This window comes from Podarcis pityusensis (genome assembly GCF_964106645.2).
Source record: "Podarcis pityusensis genome assembly, chromosome: 3".
Classification (NCBI taxonomy): domain Eukaryota; kingdom Metazoa; phylum Chordata; class Lepidosauria; order Squamata; family Lacertidae; genus Podarcis; species Podarcis pityusensis.
This window is the reverse complement of record NC_138026.1, coordinates 40,691,764-40,711,193: the sequence shown is the minus strand read 5'-3', so window position 1 is coordinate 40,711,193 and position 19,430 is coordinate 40,691,764. Positions and strand designations below refer to the sequence as shown.

Genomic DNA, 19,430 nt, shown 5'->3' with positions numbered 1-19,430 from the left:
CCATCATTCCAGGTGAAGCGTCCATGACTTGCATCTACTATTTCAAGGCCTTCTATGACTTCTACCACTAAAGCTACAAATTCTACAAAGTTCAGCATATCCCATGCAAATCAGACTGTCCTCGATTGTAAACATGTAGCTGATTTTTCCATAGCATGGTGTTGATTGCATTCCTTACAGTTATATACTGCCTTTTCCTCCAAGCAGCACAAGGCAGTGTACATGGTTCATCCCTCCCCATCTTATCCTCACAACAACCCTGTGTGGTAGGTTAGACAGTGGTTGGTCCACTGTCCCCTGGTAACCATGAATGAGTGAGGATTGGAAACCTGGTCTTCCAGGTCATAGTCCAACGCTCTAACCCAGAGCTTTCCAAATGTCCACGTTGACACACTTTTTAGACATGCATCATTTCATAACATAGTAATTCATCTATACACTTAGTGTCAGATGTTCACCCTCAGGTAGGAGAGACTGAATGCAGCAGAGGGACTCTGTGGCCCTTGAAGCGCTTCCTAGATCATATTCCCTACCCAGGTGGCACCTTACACATGCCTTGGTCTATGCGCTCCTCAGGTTCTTTGGACTGCCTGGAATATGTCCTTTAACTATGTCATGATGCCTCTTGCTTGCCTGAATGGAGGATGCAGAGGATGGGTGGGTGACAAACTGGGCTTTTCTACAGCTGGGATGGAGTATGCTTAACAAAGTCATTTGCCACTGGCCTGCCTACATTTTGCCTCTGGCCACACCTACTATGGCCTCTGCTCCTGTCCCAGCTCCTGCCAACCTAGCAGTTTGAAAGCACGCCAGTGCAAGTAGATAAACAGGTACCACAGTGGCGGGAAGGTAAATAGTGTTTCTGTGCGCTTTGGCTTCCATCACTGTTCCATTGCACCAGAAGCGGTTTAGTCATGGTGGACACATGACCCGGAAAGCTGTCTGTGGACAAACACTGGCTCCCTTGGCCTGAAAGCAAAATGTGTGCCGCGACCTCATAGTCGCCTTTGACTGGACTTAACTGTCCAGGGGTCTTTTACCTTTACCTTACTGTTAAAAGCTAAGTGTTCTGTGAAATTTTAGAAGTCCTGGTTTTCCCTTGCAAAATACAACAGCATTCCCCACCCCAAGTGCTGCTGCTCAAACTCCCCCTCCCCACACTTTATACAGTTCAAGATAATAATGATCTCCTGCATTACATCTGTTTCAATCCTAGTTGTTTACAGTGAAATTGGCATAAGACATGATTGTATGTATCTGCAAGATTCTCTTGCTGCCAGCTTTTCCCACCCCAAAGCAAACAAAGGCTTTTGATGTGTTGTGGTACACAATGGCATCTAAAACGCCAAATGGTTGGCTTGTTTGAACCAGGCTGACCCAAGTGATTATGTTGATTTTCTTCTTTCATAGGCCATTTCTGTTTACCTTGACTTTTGCTCTATCTCGAAAACTTCAAAGCAGCCTACATTATTGTCTAATCAAACTATTCCCCTAATCAAACTATTCCTGTGGCCTTCTTGCATCTTCAAGCTGCTGTTAATTTCCTCCCAGACTGTACTGTACTTATACCACCAGCCATAAATATTCCTATTGTCTTGTAGCTTAATGCAGATGTTCTTATTTACGGAGAGGAGATCAAAGAGCTGCCAATTAATGGTTAAGTCTGTAAATGTTATACAAATATTCCTTTGGTTCTAAGCGCAATCACTTGGGAACAAGTTCCTAGGAGGACCAAACTTAGTGTTGGGGGTGGGTTTTCATTAGCATTGTGTATGGGGGGTGGGGAAGGGACAACCCGGTCAGATGTACAGGGTACAAGAAGTACATTATTATTTTTCATTATTATTATAAGGTATCAGGTTCAATCTCCAAGTAAGGCTGGGAGAGACCCCCATCTGAAATCCCAGAGAGCCACTGCTAGCCATTGTAGACCAGGGGTAGCCAATGTGGTGCCTTCAATATGCTGTTGCATTGCAATTCCACCTGCCTCCGTGGCCATTCTGGCTTGGGCTGATGAAAGCTGTAGTCCAATAACACCCATAGGGCACCACAATAGCTATCCCTGGTGTAGATGAACCAATGGACTGACTTTCTATAAGGCAGCTTCCTATGTTCCCAAGTCAGTTTATGCTGTAATAAGGGTGTGGAACCTTTGGCCCCCTAGAAGCTGCTGGACTACATCTCCCATCAGCTCCATACAACACTCAAGGCTGATGGGAGTTGTAGTCTAACAACATCAGGAGAGCCAAAGGCTCCCCACCCATGTCCTACAGAAATAAAAACTTCCGAAAAAAGAAGTTGCCCTTCATTCTTCTTGCAGATCTTAACGGGGAGGTGCTTCAAGTTTTAGAAAGTGACATAGGAGAAAGCCTCAAGATGGCGGGAGGCGGGGAGAGAACAAAAATGGCTGGCTACAGCAGCAGATCCTGCGCATTCAGTAGACAGTAGGACAGTAGGAGAGAAGTGTGTACAGTGGTACCTCGGGTTACATACGCTTCACGTTACAGACGCTTCAGGTTACAGACTCCTTTAACCCAGAAATAGGGTTAAGAACTTTGCTTCAGGATAAGACAGAAATTGTGCTCCGGCGGCGCGGCAGCAGCGGGAGGCCCCATTAGCTAAAGTGTTGCTTCAGGTTAAGAATAGTTTCAGGTTAAGAACGGACTTCCAGAATGAATTAGGTTCTTAACCCGAGGTACTACTGTTATACTGGAGCCTCAAATAACTTTGGAATGACCTGCAGCGAATCTGAGCATCATGAAATGTTCCAACAGCAGTGAGGTCTAGAAACTTGCCACGCTCTGTTTATGAGTGTGCTGTATAGAAAGATTGCCAGGATTCTTTGGTTGTTGCCCCAGTTGATCCTGGGCACCCAGTCTTTTCACAATCGCAGTCAGCTTGCAGCCCAAGCACCCCTGGACCTCCAGGCCGAGGCGAAGTGTACCTGCTCAGATCCTGCCTTTCTCTCTTATGCAGAGTACAGCCAGCTGGTTCTGATAGCCTTGCGGCTCCCACTCTGCCTATTCCGGTGGGCTCCGGGCCAAGTCTCGCTAAAGCAACAACTTTGCATTTATCTCCGCATCTTTTAGTTTTGGAAGCTCTGCTTTTGGAAGTATGCGGCAAAAACGCTGGGGGGGAAACCCGTTGTAATTGCTTCTTAAAAGTTTCTTTTCTGGTGCATAGCCTCGTCTCCTGACGCATAGCCATTACGGTGCTGTGGTTTCATGTGCCTTTCTCTCTGTAAAGTCAACCCAGTTGAAATCTGCGATCGTAACAAGTGAATTCCGCCGAGAACACAAAGCGTTTTTCCTCTAGTTGGGGGTGACTCATCAGCTCTGCCGTCTTGCGCCGTGACTCATCCTTGAGGGCTATTTTCTCCCTAATGTAATATGGGCAGCCGCTTGCCACATCTGCTAAATGTCATTGAGCAGAGCATGACACTTCATTAGAAAGCGGTATGCTTTCTTCACCTGGTAAAAGCGGCTGAAACAATAGGCGGAGGGGGAAGGTGGGAGCACTAATTAAAAGTTCAGATTGGAAAGAGCTGTCTCTTTCTCACGCACGTCAAGCCGTGTGCCTCAGAAGGAAGGAGGAAGGAAGGAAGGGGGGGCACCGATGAACGTTATCTTCATTGTGAAATTCAAATCACTCCTTTGCAGCTGGTGGCTTTTGGCAAAGGGATTTGCACCAGGAGAGGGAGCTGAATGCTTGGCAAATCTTCGGGGATTAAGATGCACTTCAGACACCCCTGCTTGGGCCCATTGTGGCACATAGGATCATGGATTTTGGTTTAAGAATTGACAGATCATTTTAATCCACCTCACTGTCTCCACCCGCCAGATGCCCCTGGGAAGTTTCTAGGAAGCATAATTGAGAGAACTGTTCCCTGTTTCTTCCTAGCATGTTGTAAAATGGTTGCTGCCCAGGAATATAGAGATTTGATTTCTTGCTGTTATCAGTGCTTTTTTTTTCTGGGGGTACGCATACCCCTAAACATTTTGTGAATCTTTGTACTTTTGTCCATTTGCTGCCTTTATTTTTCCTGATTTGAACTATAAAATGGTGATTTTCTTGAGTCAAAATGAGAGTACCCCTAAACGTTTTTTCCAGAAAAAAGCACTGGCTGTTTTATTGGTGTTGGCCGCCCTGAGCCCGGCTCTGGCCAGGGAGGGCGGGGTATAAATAAAAATTAATTAATTATTATTATTATTATTATTATTAGTAGTAGTAGTAGTAGTAGCTCTTGACAATAAAACCTCTGCCACGATGAATGGGGCTATAGCTACTCCTGGTCCCGAAAACTTCCAGCTTGGGCCCCTCCCTACAGCCACAGCAGCATTGGAACTGCAAGTTAAGTTAGTGTCCAGGAATGCTTTTGACCATCTCACTTAGGGGGGGAAATTGTGTGTGTGTGTGTGTGTGTGTGTGTGTGTGTGTGTGATGTACCATTTCAGACTGCAGCTGAAGGATATGATCAAATGCCTCTTCATTAGGCCAGCTAGTTCATGAGAAAGTGTCGTGAACTGGCAGAACTATGGGGAGAAGGAAGAGGATCCCAGCAAGGAGTGTAGCCAGGACTGGGACACACTGGGGATGGGGAAGGAGAGGTTGATGTAGGAATTACACACGGGGTAATTGGCAAGGCGATGGGAGTCAGTGCACAGGAACCAGAGCAGCAGGACCCATCACCAGAGCCAGAGGGACCCATAACTCCATGAACACGGTGGGCTCTGAGGTGTAGGGAGCAGTGGCAGGGCGCTCCAAGAGGCTGAGGCAAGCAAGGGCCCACAGCCCAGCTCCCTAGCTGGCCAGGTGGGGCTCGCTAGCTCTGGGAGGAGGTCTATGATTCCTCAGCTAGAGTAGGTTCAGAACAGGTGAGGGTCACCTGCCTCATCAAGCCCAGATGCTGCAATCAGCATACAAAGTATAAAAGGGAAGCAGAGCTGAAGTGCTGTGTCTGCTCAACTGCCCACATTGATGGGCCTCAACTTGGAAAGGATCTCTGTAGATCTGTACGTGGACACCAAATCCATTGTCTGTGACCAAGGCCTACAATACAATCACATCTGTTGAGACTCACTGGACAGAGATGAAATACATCAGACATTTCTCAGGCTACAATAACGAACAAGCCAAGTGAAAAAAGCAGATCAGCAAGGCCAGGTTGGTTCTGGGTAACACTCTACTACTTGACAGAACTAGAAAATAAAATGGTAGTCCAACACTTACAGTGACTAGTTAAAAGTGCTCAAAAGTATCACAAGCTACACTATCAAGGATATATAGCTGTGTGTGTAGGCGGGAGTGTGTGTTTATACCTGGGTATATGGGTACATTTGTAACTTTATGGCTACATTTGTGGTTCTTATATGGGGGGAATTGAAGTGTGATTGGGGCCCATGGCTTTTTCATAGAGTTCTACATTTGCCACAGACCCCAAAAGGTTGGCAAACCCTGTGACTTATACATTTGTTAATCTTTAAGTTGCCACAATACTTTTTTTTTTTTTGCTGAGAGAGAGAAAGAGATGGTTACTTCTTTGGGAATTCATTATTAACAAAGCACAAGCTTATGAGGCGGAGATTTGCAATACCCAACTCTGAATACTTAACTGTAGTAAATTGTTAATAGCCATATTGATTCATTATTCATCTAGACAAATAGACTTGATCCCATTAAGAAAACCGACATGCCTCATGAGGAGATGCTTCTTCAGAATGATATATAAAACCCAAGAGAGCTATCTAATCGCCACAAATCAATCCTTGAAGTGAAATGTATTAGAGGCATATGCGGAATAGTTAAATTTGACTGGCACATCAATTTTTGCTGTTCAATGATTAATTTTGCTCTAAATCATTTCTGCTTGTTCTTTGGTATTACTTTGGGGTGGGGTGGGGGTGGTTCGTAGTACTTGTTCATCCACGTGGAAACTACTGGCACTGTCAAGTTCAACTGTGAATGTATCACATTGAACTTAGAAGCTCTGGCAATGAAGGCAGAAGATCTTGGGGCTCAGGCCATGCTCTTGTCAGTGCCAGTAAAGCAGCACCTCTGACAGCAGGAACTGCTTCGACCCCCTCAGTTTAGTTTGGTGCAGCCCCACTGGGTCTTCCAGCTGCCCCTGGTCTAGCTTCTACCCCAGGATCCACTTCTTTGGACCCTCAAAAAATGGTTGGGTCAACATCTAGATTTATAAGTGACAGTGGTGTAGTACTGGAAGTTTGAGACTGGTGAATTAGCTCCATGGAGGCTAACAAGCTGGATGATATACAGTTTTTATTATTATACATAGGTGGTTTGAACAGGGTTGTGTTCTGTTATAGTTAGGGGTTTTTGTGATGGTTTTGTGTTGCATATTCTTGCTTTCATGGGAGCTCCCAGGCCAGAGATTTTACTTTTAAAGGTCAGGTATACATGCTTTACATAAATAAGGATTGGGGTTCTCCTAGTCCCAAGACTTGCTCTTGAATATTCAGGCAGTGACTGTCATCTGGAGCACTTCTTATCAGGTACTTGTGTTTGTCCTTTGTACAGTGTCAATGTCCAGATTAGAAGGTATCACATCACCCATATACAGGTCAGATTGCATCAAAACATTTCCTTTAGCATGATACAGAAGTAGGATTAAGATATCAATGTCATTGGCAACCACAGTTATGTGTCTATATCCTGTTCAGCTTCTTGAAGGTGTCTATAGTAGCATGAATCAAAGTATGACCTTTGCAAGTCATTCCCAAGTATTGTTTCCTTCCCGTTCTGTTCCTGGAAAAAGAAGTACTCTGCTTAGAAAACCTGGGGGAGCATTACCGTCACACAGGAATGCTTTGTGTGCCATTTCCACGGCAGAGTGAGGCAGCAGGTGTGTTGGTGGAAAGCAGTGGTGAGGTATTGAAGTTGTGTGGATTATATCCTAAACCCACCTCCTGCCCTCAGGTGTGATACTGTCCCTTCTCTTGCCAGTTCTTAGAGTCCTCCAGAGGCCTATAAGAAGCCCACAAACAGGACATGAGCAGAGCATCTCTCTTTGCACTTGTGATTTGCAGCAACTGGTACTCAGAGACATATCCCCTCCTCTGGTGGAGGTAGAACACAGCCACCATGGCTAGTAGACACTAATAGCCTCATCCATCATGAACTGATCTAAACCAGTGTTTCTCAGACTTGGGTCTCCAGTTATTTTGGATGACAATTCCCATCATCCCTGGCCACTGGTGCTGCTAGCTAGGGATGATGGGAGTTGTAATCCAAAAACTGTTGGAGACTCAAATTGATTTAAACCTTTCCAAATGCCATTCAAGTTATGTTTTGCAGGACCAAATTCAGCTGTTTTAACTATGTGCTATGTGAAGAAGTAGTTCCTTTTGTCTGACCTGACTCCCCAAACACTGAGCTTCATTGGATGGCCATGGGTTCTAGTACAGTGGAATGTCGGTTTTTGAACTTAATCTGTTCCGGAAGACCGTTCGAAAACTGAAAACTCAATATGGAAGCCTCAATACAATAGGGAAACTCAAAACGGAAGCCACGTGGCACATTCAGCTTCTGAAAATTGTTCAAAAACCAGAGCAGTTACTTCTGGGTTTTTGGTGTCCGAAAGCCGAAACGGTCGACTTCCGAGACGATTGAAAACTGAGGTTCTACTGTATTATAACAAAGGGAGAAAAACTTAACTTTATTCAGTTTTGAATGTCATGCATAATTCTATACATCTCTTGCCTTGTTTCTAAACCAAAAAGCCTCAGATAGTGTAACCTTTCCCATCTCCATTATCATTTTGGCTGCTTTTTCTTAATCTTTTCTAGCTCTACAGTATCCTTTTTGAGGTGCAGCTGCTAGAACTGTATGCAAGATTCCAAATGCAGCTGCATCATAGATTTGTATAAAGGCATTGTGATACTGGCAGCTTTGTTTTCAGTTCCTTTCCTATTGATCCCTAACATGATGTTTGCCTTTTTCTCAGCGGCTGCGCGCTGGGTTGACCTTTTATATTGAGCCACTAAAATATACTCGGAGTCGAGAGTGGATTTCATGCTCTTTATTCAGCTCATAGTGGTGAGGAGGAATGAATGTCCCCTCAAAGTATCTGCTTTATATACATTATTTACACAATGGGCTGCACGTGATTGGCTAATTCCGGGATTCTCCTGTAGGCCAATCAGGTTGTGGATTCACTTCCACCTCGAGCTGGATTGGGTGGCTCCTGCGGACCAATCATACTGCTGCATTGTTCTAGGACCAATCAGACTGCTGCATTCTGAATCCTATTGTTCTAGGACCAATCAGACTGCTGCATTTTGGATCCTATTCAACTCAGTACATAACAGCCACCCACTCCAACCCCAAAGTCACTCACTTTTCTACTCAGTCACCATCAGTTCAGATCCCATGCATGTGACATTTGCCCCAATAAGCATCACTTTACACTTGCTTATACTGAATCTAAATCGTACTTCTAATGCTCATTTAGTTTGGAGAAATCAGGAAACTTAACCCCCTCACCCCGCATTCCAGGTTGTTTATGAGCAAGTTAAAAAGTACCAGTCCCAATACAATTCATTGTGGGAGTCTACTTCTTGCATCCTTCCATTGTGAGAACTGACCATTTATTCGTTTTCTCTTTTTTGCTTATTGTTCTTAAACTTGTTACCATTCTGTAAGAGGACCTACCTGCTTATTCCGTATTTTTTAGAGGTATGTGTTTGGTGTATATAGCTGCTGGCAGATGAATTTCACAAGTGCTGTGAAATTAAGGCTTGAGAACCAAGTTCTGAAGATGGTATACTTAGTCAAGCCACTGGTCAAGCTAGCTGAATATTGTCCACAACACCTGGCAGTTGTTTTCTAGCCTTTCAGTCAGGAGACTTTACAGAGACCTACTTGGAGATGTTAGGGGTTAAACCTGGGTCCTTTTGCATACCAAACATATGATGGGTCATTGAGCTAACAGTCCTGCAAAGCAGTGGCATTTGAACTTTACTTTTGAGTCCTGAAGTGCTCCACCTCATTCTACCTAATGGCTGGCTCTTCTCCCTTTCTGGAACCTTCTTTTCCATGGGTTTTGCCAAAGGCTGAGCCTGGAAAGCTCTCAGAAATGATATAATTCACTTAAGGAAGCATTTAGTGGCTAGGGATAAGTGTGGGTTTGTTTTAGTGGCATGTTTTCTATGTATTTTTGTTATATATTTTATGTACTTTGAGGGGTGGGGAGTGGGGCTTGGCGTTTTTGTGACTGAACTCGAACCTATAGAATATGGCGAGTTAAAACTCTAAAAAAAATCAGCAAGATTTTTTTAAAATCATCCTTAATGGCAGGGGTCGGATACTTGTTGCCCTCTAGATGTTGCAGGACTACAGTTCCCATCAGCCCCAGTCAGCATAGCCAATGATGAGAGATGATGGGAATGTTGGTCCAGCAAGCAGCTAGAGCTTCAGAGGTTCCCCATCCCTCCAATGCAGGACAGTCCATCTTGGTCTGTGTTGGTGGATGGTTGGAATTAGTTGCAACCCCTACAATCCACCAAGTACAAATACTACTCAATAGGTATTCTGTTTACTAGAATTGTTTTTCTTTTCTGCCACATATAACATAATTGAAATGTTTCATCTTGTCTAAAACATAAACTCAGCAACCATCTTAGAGTAAGTACTTTGCTATGGAAAACATACCCCCCCCCCCCCGCTACTAGGTAAGAGCCAAAGAATTAAAACTTGTCATTTCTGTATGTGGTGGCATAGAGTTTAGGCTTCCCAAGGTATAATAATAGCTGACTTTGTAGTGACCTTTATATCAAAACCAACAATAAAAGAGAAACCCTCATCTAAAACACAGTGATCAACTTGCCATCGAGCACTGTAGTATTTTTAGTTCTTGCGGCAGTGGTTCTCATGACACTGTTCTGAACCTGAAAAAAAGAAGAAAGGAACAGTTAAGCTAATCTATTAACATAATATGGGGAAAATAAATATATTTGGATTAAATATTTGGGTCTAAAATAGTTGGCTAAATAGCTTTTCCAATATGAGTGGCAGAAGCCAAAACTAATTTGCTATTTTCTAAAGAACTATAACTGTTCATTCACAGAGAGATTCTTCCCTGCTTTTATTATATCCTGTGCACTTACTCTGAAGGTAACTTAGGCAACTTGGAAAGAAGACAGAATGATTGAATAAGGTGGGACATCGCTTTGCCATTTGCTTGCACTAGATAGTTGGATACCATCCTCTATCTGTAAATAGAAAGTGGCTTTTTTGTTTTGTTTATAAATGGAAGTGTGACAGATAATATTGGCAAGTATCAATGTTTTGATTTGAGTTGCTCTGTGGTTATGTGAATATATTGCCTAATGCTTTGCATGAAACTCAGTGGTGTGAAACATGCTCTCTTAAAGCCTACAGACATGAAAACTTATTTCTCTCGTCGTTTTTTTTATAAAAAAAATTAAAGTAGGCCAGCTGCCCTTTCACTTCTGTGGGCTTTTATCTAGCAACTAATTTCTTAAAGCTTTGGACCAGTGAATCATTTCAGCCTACAAAGGTTACATTTACAGAAGGAGTCTGGAGCTTTTTGTTAAACCAATCCGCTCCCCGCCCCCCTGTCATCACTGTTCTTGATTCAATCTGAAAGAATATACTCACATAGCAAACTAAGCAGGATCAGTCCATGTCTTGGATATAATGAAAGCTATAAAGATAGTGGTAATGTCATTGAAGATACTTCAATGGGACATGAGTGGGGTGATGTTGTTGTTTAGTCGTTTAGTCGTGTCTGACTCTTCGTGACCCCATGGACCAGAGCATGCCAGGCACTTCTGTCTTCCACTGATATGGTGGCAGAAAGTGTTGAGGCGGATGGTGAAACAGCCAACACAACATATATTTCCTATATACATGGGTGTACAGTGGTACCTTGAGTTACAAATGCCTCAGGTTACAAACGCCTCAAGTTACAAACCCCGCTAACCTAGAAGAAGAAGGAGAAGAGTTTGGATTTGATATCCCACTTTAGCACTACCCAAAGGAGTCTCAAAGAGGCTAACACTCTCCTTTCCCTTCCTCCCCCACAACAAACACTCTGTGAGGTGAGTGAGGCTGAGAGACTTCAGAGAAGTGTGACTAGCCCAAGGTCACCCAGGAGCTGTGTGGGGAGGAGTGGCGACGCCAACCTGGTTCACCAGATTACGAGTCTACCGCTCTGAACCACTACACCACACTGGCTCTCTAGAGTTACCTCGAGTTGAGAACTTTGCCCCAGGATGAGAACGGAAATCGTGTGCTGGCAGCGCAGCAGCAAGAGGCCCCATTAGCGAAAGCACACCTCTAGTTAAGAACAGTTTCAGGTTAAGAACGAATCTCCAGAACGAATTAAGTTCGTAACTAGAGGTACCACTGTATGTGTTAATGGCTATGCTCTTACAGGCTCTTCTGTCCTGTATTGCATTACTGAATAGAAGTGTGCCTCTCTAAGCAGAGGCTGGATGACCATCTCTATCATGGATGCTTTAGTTGTGATTCCTGCATTGCAGGGGGTTGGACTAGATGACCCTCAGGGTCTTCTCAAACTCAACAGTTCCATGGTTCTATGTGCTTTCTCTTGATTCGGTGCATGAGCTATAAAGAGGACTGTGATGTATTGCTCAGAAGGATGAGGGACTTACAATGAGGTGATGAACTGCGAATGAGTCAGCAAAGGGATTTTCTAACATAAAAGTCAAAATGTGCTAAAAACGAATTCAAGCAGATAATAAATAGGCATTTGTGGCAGGAGATCTAGATATCTTTTCTCAAGGTAGCACTTCTGCAGTGGAGGTACCTAATTTTTCGTGACACTAGGATAGCATATTATTTTGTCACTGGTGAAATGTCATTCTCGCCTGAACGGACAGTTGTCAGCCTGGATAGTGATAGCTTTGTGAAATGGAGTTCCACAAAGTGTCACAGACATCTAATGCATCATGCCTGTGATTGCATATTATTATTATTGTTTTGTATGTTATTTTCATGGAAATATGCATTTTTATGCACATTTAATATGTGCATTTTTGTCCACTTTACTTGGCTGGAGAATGGCAGTGCAAAAAGAAGTGGAATTTTGAGGATTGTGTTTTGATTTTTGTGTTGTTTTGGAACGTGCAAATTAGGGAGGTTCGCCTTTAAAGGAGAACTAAATCAAATTTCTCCTCCCTAGCTGCAGCATAGAAAGTTGAAGCATGAACGTTTAGTTATGACTCTCGCGAACCTCACTTAAACACACACACTTGCGCGCACAGAAGTAAACTCTGGTTATGACAGCTCCCCCAATACATTAGCAAAAGTTGTCCACAGAGCTGCTTTGTCTGAAAAGATCGTTATCCTCTGCAACTTGCCGGCTATAGGCTAGCACTTGCTATCATACAGACACAGCATAGGGAAGGCAACAGCTGGAGCTGGTTTGGGACAGCAAATTTTGCATATAAATCGAACAGAATTCCAAGGAGAAAGAAAGAAAATACAGAAGATTTGCAACCCACCACTGAACAATTTCATTGAATGAAGTCCAGTATTGTGGGGAAAGCACATTCATTTTTCTCTAGTTGCTCTCTCTTCATACTTCATGGCTTTATAGACCTCTATCGTGTTTGTCTTATTCTTTTTTCTTATTTATCTTTAGGTTCACGGTACTATATATCATACTACTATAACCATAGTGGTTTCTGTTTCAGACTGAGCACAGCCCTTCAAGGTTTACGAGGTTTTTTTCTTGTGCGGTGGGGAGTTAAGGAAAAAATATATTGTCATGATAGGACTTTTTATTCCAACTTAGAAAATATTGTTTTGAAGAGAATGTGTGTCATTTCTACTTGTCAGATCCGATGTCATTTACACTCAATCTTTAAAAGGAATTTGTGGCTGTACATATTTACAGGGGGGAAACAACACAAATTCAAAAATTGGGTTCTACCAGAAGGGCAAAAAGATCAATATTACCTCCTCTTGCGCTGCTTACGTACACTAAGTCCCTTAGGCAGTAGCAGCTTGTGCTCATTGAGACTGGTGGGGCAGAAGGCAGATATCCCAATAGTAGATTGGACCAACTAATTCTAGGTTTGTTCCCATCTTCCTTTTCACTGAGTCCTACATTGGCAGCAGTGAGACCAAGGAGCAGGAAGCTGGTAGGCGATCTCAACCCCTCTAGTCTGGAAAGTAGGAAGGCAGGCAGGCAGGTAAAGGCAGCTGTGGTTGGTGGAGGCAGCAAACCTGCAACTGGAAGCATAAGCTAAAAAAAGATCAGCAACTTCGGCAAACAAACAAACAAAAAAACCGCTCAAGAACTTTGCCATATTTCACTTTTTGAAATGTCAACCCTAATTCACCCTAATGGGCCAGTCTGCACTGAGATGTTTAAAAAGGAGTGTAACAGCACAGTCCTAAACATGCCTACTCAAAAATGGGGCTTACTCCCAGCTAACTGGGGTTATGATTGCAGCCTAAGAGCTAAACTGTGAACCAGGAAACCCCAGGCTCAAACAATGATTTCTTCATGGTTTTTACCTCCCATCTTGACACCAAGTCACAGTTTGGTGCTCCAAGGCGATCATTTTTGCACTCTTAAATTCAGTTCTACACATTTCCACAACAATTTACAATTAAAAAATCCGCATGAAAATTCACCAGTCTTTTAGTGCAAATTTCTCAACAAAATTATATTTGTATACAGTTTTGATTAATGTACATGTATTTGCAAGGAATTCCCCCCCATATGTGCATTGTTCTGGTCTTTTTGCCCCGATTTATGGAGTTTTGTGCCCATTACACGTCTGTAAGGATGCAGTGCAAAATTCAAACAAGCATAAATTTAAAAGGATAGCTGTGCTTCTATTAGTGCATTGTTTCAAAAAGTGCAAATTTTGTAAGTTTGCCTGTAAATTTGAAGTGAATTGAATCTCTGTCCCATCCCTAGCCACAGAATACTTGTTTTAGGTGTTTGATCATGAGCATCAAAGTGATGGTGTCTTGGGAAATGCTTCTGAGCATCCCAGATACTCCTAGTAGACTTACCTTTGGGACTGTGTGCCTGAAGGTGCTTGGAGCTGCTCAATTACATAAAGAAGTGCAAACCACTAACCCTTACCTAGGCTACCTACAGTGCTCTCACATTTCATGGCTCAGCAATGGTGGAGCAAAGCAAGTTTTGGAATAAAAGGAAAGTATCTTTAGTTCTTTCTTAATACTCCCCAGCTGTCCTCTGGCAACTTCTTTCTGCTACCAGAATCGGTAGCAGAACAAAAGAGATGCTGTATATGATTTGGCGAAAGAAATCCCTAGCGGTCTTTTTCCTCTTAGTTTATAGAATCTGCTTCTGAAGAGATAATTCCATAGAGGATTCCTGGAACTTTATGGATTCTTGAAATGGAAAAAGCTAATGGTTTCAGACTGTCAGCCCACTTCTTGGGCAACAGCTCTGTTGGACAGGCTAAGAGAAGCTATCTATTAACCAGCTTATTTCATGCATATGGAACTCTGTTATCTTGGGGATGGAGGGAGAGAAAGAACACTTGGAAACATCTTTAACTGTCCCAGGCATATTGGAATTTCAAACCTGTCTATTAGCCAGATCATTTTAATATTCTGGGAGGAGACAAATCTTGTACAGAATGTGCCTTTGCAAAATTCCTTGCATGAAAAAGAAATTGCTTTCTTGGTTTTACTGGCATAAAATATTGCAACTTTCTTCATCTTTGCCTAGAGGTAGATTCTTTCAAATCGCATAAGCAGATGTTAAGCAAAGAGAACAAAAATCGTTTGTGTTTTTAATGTCATTCAAATTAGAAAGCACTTGACTGCACCATATTCTGATTAAACTTGGCGCAGGCATCCTATGTTTATATATAGTAGAAACAATCCTCAGCTTCTGGAGTGTGGCTTCACTTCCAGATCTTAGTAATTTCAGTTTTCAAACTTGAACAATTAATGATAGGAATTATGCATAATTTGTGCACATGCACAGAACAATAACAGTGTGAAAAGCTGCTTCCCATTTAATTTTTAGATTTTTTACCCATCCTTCTCCATGAAGTTTCAGGGCAGGTTACAACAATTTTAAAATACAATATTAAAATCAGTTAAGACTAATTTCAGTCAAGAGAATAGGGTGGGTAGAAATATATCTATCTTTCATCTGTCTGTGTCTGTCTGTCATTCTCCTTCTCTCTTGATAGATATTAGATGGATATCGGATCTGAACCTGAAAGTTAGAGCCAGACTACGTGCCGCAGTCAAAAGTAGCTTTGGAAAGCGCCAGTTCTTAAACACAGAAGTCATGGCTGAGGACTGCAAACCTTTCCATGTCAGCACCTTTTCTGCTTCAAATAGTCTACAACCATCACCATAAGGTAGGATTTGGAACAGAAAAAATGGCCAGTGGAAATAGGCTAAGCATTTCCTTCTTCCCCACCTCTTCACTCAAAAAAGGAACCTCCTGAAACTGCTCCACCACCCAAAAAGTGTATATCTGTGCTATGTTTGACTGTGACATTTAGCCCCTTCTCCTCCATGTCTTTTTGAACTCAGTATGTTATATATGTATCACTGCTTGAACTCTTGGGACTGGTTCAAACAAGCAGGCATGCTGCTTAATTTCTGATCATGTCACTACTCAGCACTCATTTCTGCTGAAAGGTCTTTCAGCAGCACTTGATCGGTGATGGTCCATTCACATATGCAAGTAACCACTCGATTCCGTATTGTGAACAAGCATTCAGTGTTGCATGGAGATTTCATCTTTATCAGGCATTTTGCAGGTGTTGTAGACAATCAGGAGCACTTTAAGCCTCCTCTAGAAAGTTCCTTTGTGTCATTTGGTGTGGGGCATATGACTATGACTTGGGGGAAATCAGTTTAGGACTCCTACCAGGCCTAGTATGGTCCAGGGTACAGGGATTATTCCACTGTAGAGACTGGGCACGGGAGTGAGATACATCTGGCAGAGTACTCTCCTTTCCATGTCTGAAGAGATTTATGATGCTGCCTAGCAGGGCTTTTTTTCCAGTTGGAACTCACTAGAACTCAGTTTTGGCACCACTCCGGTGGGTGCCATTATAAGAGAACAAGGGAGGTGTTTATGGTGAGTTCCAGCACCTCTTTTTCTAGAAAAATATAGCACTGCTGCCTAAGAACTGGACGTGAGAGCGAGTCAAGCCCGTGAAATGTTAGCTCTTTCTTCCCCATCTTCTGCTTCCTCTTGCAAAATATAAACAAAGTCCATCAAAGGTGGAACAGTTAAGCATGAGGAATCTAATTCCCTTGGTTTGGACGCCCTGCTATGGTTATTTAATTGCAGCCACTGGGCTATTTTATTGCAACAACAATATTTGAAAGAATTCAGAAGTCTTCCTGTGCACTTTAAGCAACAGCAAATGCAAGGCAGGTGGAATACTAAAATACGAAAAGGAGAAATGGCATAAGATGAAATCAGAATGAATTTACAGAAGAATAGAAACAATGTAAGGAAGGATTGTTGGATCTTCAGACCTGGGGGTTCGAATTTGGCCCTCCAGATCTCTCCAGCTGGCCCTCAGTATTCTCCCCAGGACATAACCTTCACTGGACCTGCCTTGCACATTCCTTTTCACCTTTTCCCTGGTTGGAATGTGCCCTTGAATTCTGAAAGGACTTTTGCTTGCCTAGAGGGAAGACAGAGCGGGCTGGGCAAGTAGAAACTAGCCTACTGTACAAAGGTACAATTTACATTGATTGCTCTGCCCATTTTTGCCACTGGCCCTGCCCACCAGTCACATGTGTGCCACAGAAAGAGAATTCTGCCTAGCAGGGGATTCACCCCTAAGGCTGAAAAAGGCTCCCCATTCCTGATATAAGGTGTGATGGATGCTAGAACCATGTGCAAGCCAAGTACAGACCAAAAAAAACCCTCCTAAATACAAACAGATACACAGGAAATCAGATTAATCTAATTAAAGAACCAAATTCAAAACCTTTCACAGTGGTAATAAACTCTGGTTAACTGAAATAGGATTCAGAAAGAAGGGACTATAATTCTTACCGGTTGTCTCGTAGAAGACAGTCTGGGTCTTTTTAGCATGTGGCCTTCGTTAGCGAGTGGCAAATTTGTTGAATTACTTTTAACGTCCCATCATTATTTCCAGTTGGATTCCCAAATACCAAATAGAAATGGAGAAACCAGTAATTGGCTAATTCGTTTCACAACTCTCTCTGTCAATTTGTTACTATGGCATTCGTAATAAAAACGTCTATTGTGCAACTCGGTGGTATCTCTAATGAGCGTTGGGATTGGTTCATGTTTGGATGCAAAGTCAAGATCTTTCACAGCATAAAATGATACTCAAAAGAATTTAATGACAATGCTCCAAGTCAGATAGCCCAGTTGCATTTCTCTGACATTAAATCAAAAGCTAACTTCTGGCTCAGCATTTCCACATTTCAAGTCATTCCTAATGCAAACTGATACAACCCGGCCTCATGCTTTGGAAACAAAGTCAATCAGAAAAGACACAAGTCTCTGAAATGATAAAATAGAGGACTTTGGGTTATCCATACAAGTGTAGGATGCTGGCATAGAGGGTTTCCTAGAAAGCTGTAAATCTAAGTAATAACCACAGCTAACTTTACAGCCTCTTTAATCTTATTGAGTACCACAGAAAGGCTTAAGATCCATGGACTTTCAGCCACTATTCAAGGAAAACAATTTCTGCTTTTAGACATTCAGTCTAAAGGCACACACTGCAAATGAGACTGGTGGTGATATAGCTAATTCATGTTGTTCCCTTATTTCAGTTATCGGCTGCAACACCACCCACACACCTTTTACACAGAATATATATTGCAGTGAGCTTTGAGAGGTACTGATGCTTTTGAGGCCCGTGGCTGGCTGTTAATCCACAAGAGTATGAAATGTTCATATGCATTCTGAGGGAAGCTGAACAATAAAATGTTCACAATAGTTCAAGGTCCAGTTCTGATGAAACAGAAAACTATGGTTAGTAATGGAGGTGAAGAAACAAACCAGGATATCAAACTATGGTTTCATACACTGGTTTAACTAAGCATACCACAGTTTCCTGGTTTGAGACATAATAGGAAACTGTGGTTAGTTCCAAGGTGGATTTTTCTCTCTCTCCTTGCATGTGAAGGAGGAGGAGGTAGAAAGTGGGAAGTCCATGAAACCAAGTCTCATGTGGGCTCATTCACATAATGAGAAACCATGAGAAAAAGTGTTCATTTGGGCCTAATGGCCAATAGAAAGTCTGTTGTCAAAGTAGGGAGACTAAGACCTGGAAAACCATGTGAAGAAATACAAGGAGCAGTAACCCAATAAATAGGATGATTGGAGTCTGGGTGCAGAACCTTGGGAGAGCCGGAGAACCTGAAGGAAGACCAGAGGCTTGAGCTGATGAAAGACAGATCAGACAGGGAATTGAGGAATACACTTCTGTCCATTCTGTTGCTGTTTTGAGATTTGGGGAGATTTGGGGAGGTATTGAGGCTATGTACACATGGTCCCAGTAGTGATGTATGGAAGTGAGAGCTGGACCATCAAGAAGGCTGATCGCCGAAGAATTGATGCTTTTGAATTATGGTGCTGGAGGAGACTCTTGAGAGTCCCATGGACTGCAAGAGGATCAAACGTATCCATTCTTAAGGAAATCAGCCCTGAGTGCTCACTGGAAGGACAGATCGTGAAGCTGAGGCTCCAATACTTTGGCCACCTCATGAGAAGAGAAGACTCCCTGGAAAAGACCCTGATGTTGGGAAAGATGGAGGGCACAAGGAGAAGGGGACGACAGAGGACGAGATGGTAGGATAGTGTTCTCGAAGCTACCAGCATGAGTTTGACCAAACTGCGGGAGGCAGTGGAAGACAGGAGTGCCTGGCGTGCTCTGGTCCATGGGGCCACGAAGTGTCAGACACGACTAAACGACTAAACAACAACACATGGTACCTTTGAAGCACAACCCCCCCAAATAATTTCCAGCATTGTTGTTTTTCTGTTTTTCAGGGTGTAGTCCCTTCTTTAATTTTCTAGTAGATTAAAACTCTGAATGGGAGGGTAGTTACATCTTGAGTAATATACATGCTTGATGCATGCATGCGTATGACCACAACATGCCAGCACCATACTTGTCTTCCAGACCATCCATTATCAACTATTTTTGCCCCTGTTTTATGTGGGTAGTCAGGCAGTGAGATTGTCAGTGCGAAAGAAACTGGTTTGCAGTGTGGGCATATGAATGTCCTCAGCCCAGTTATTTTCTGTGAAACGTTGGCGGGTGGGGGCTGTATGAGAAAGGTTAATCAAAAAGTGGAAGGTAATTATAAGAGAACCTCCCAGGACTGAAGACAGCAGAGTCTTGTGTGTTTTTGACAGCAGCAAGCGAGCGTGTGAGACAGGATGGCTGAGCAGCAAGGTTTTTAAA

At 42.9% G+C, this 19,430-nt stretch overlaps 1 long non-coding RNA gene across 1 annotated transcript; it reads right to left on the bottom strand.

Annotated features, from left to right (window-relative positions):
* Positions 1-9,600: 9,600 nt before the first annotated feature.
* LOC308473337 lies at positions 9,601-17,202 on the bottom strand. Its single transcript, XR_013984050.1, has 4 exons — positions 17,039-17,202; positions 12,967-13,242; positions 10,639-10,963; positions 9,601-9,905 (listed from the first exon to the last, which is right to left on the bottom strand). It is a non-coding gene; the product is annotated as an uncharacterized lncRNA (long non-coding RNA).
* Positions 17,203-19,430: the final 2,228 nt, after the last annotated feature.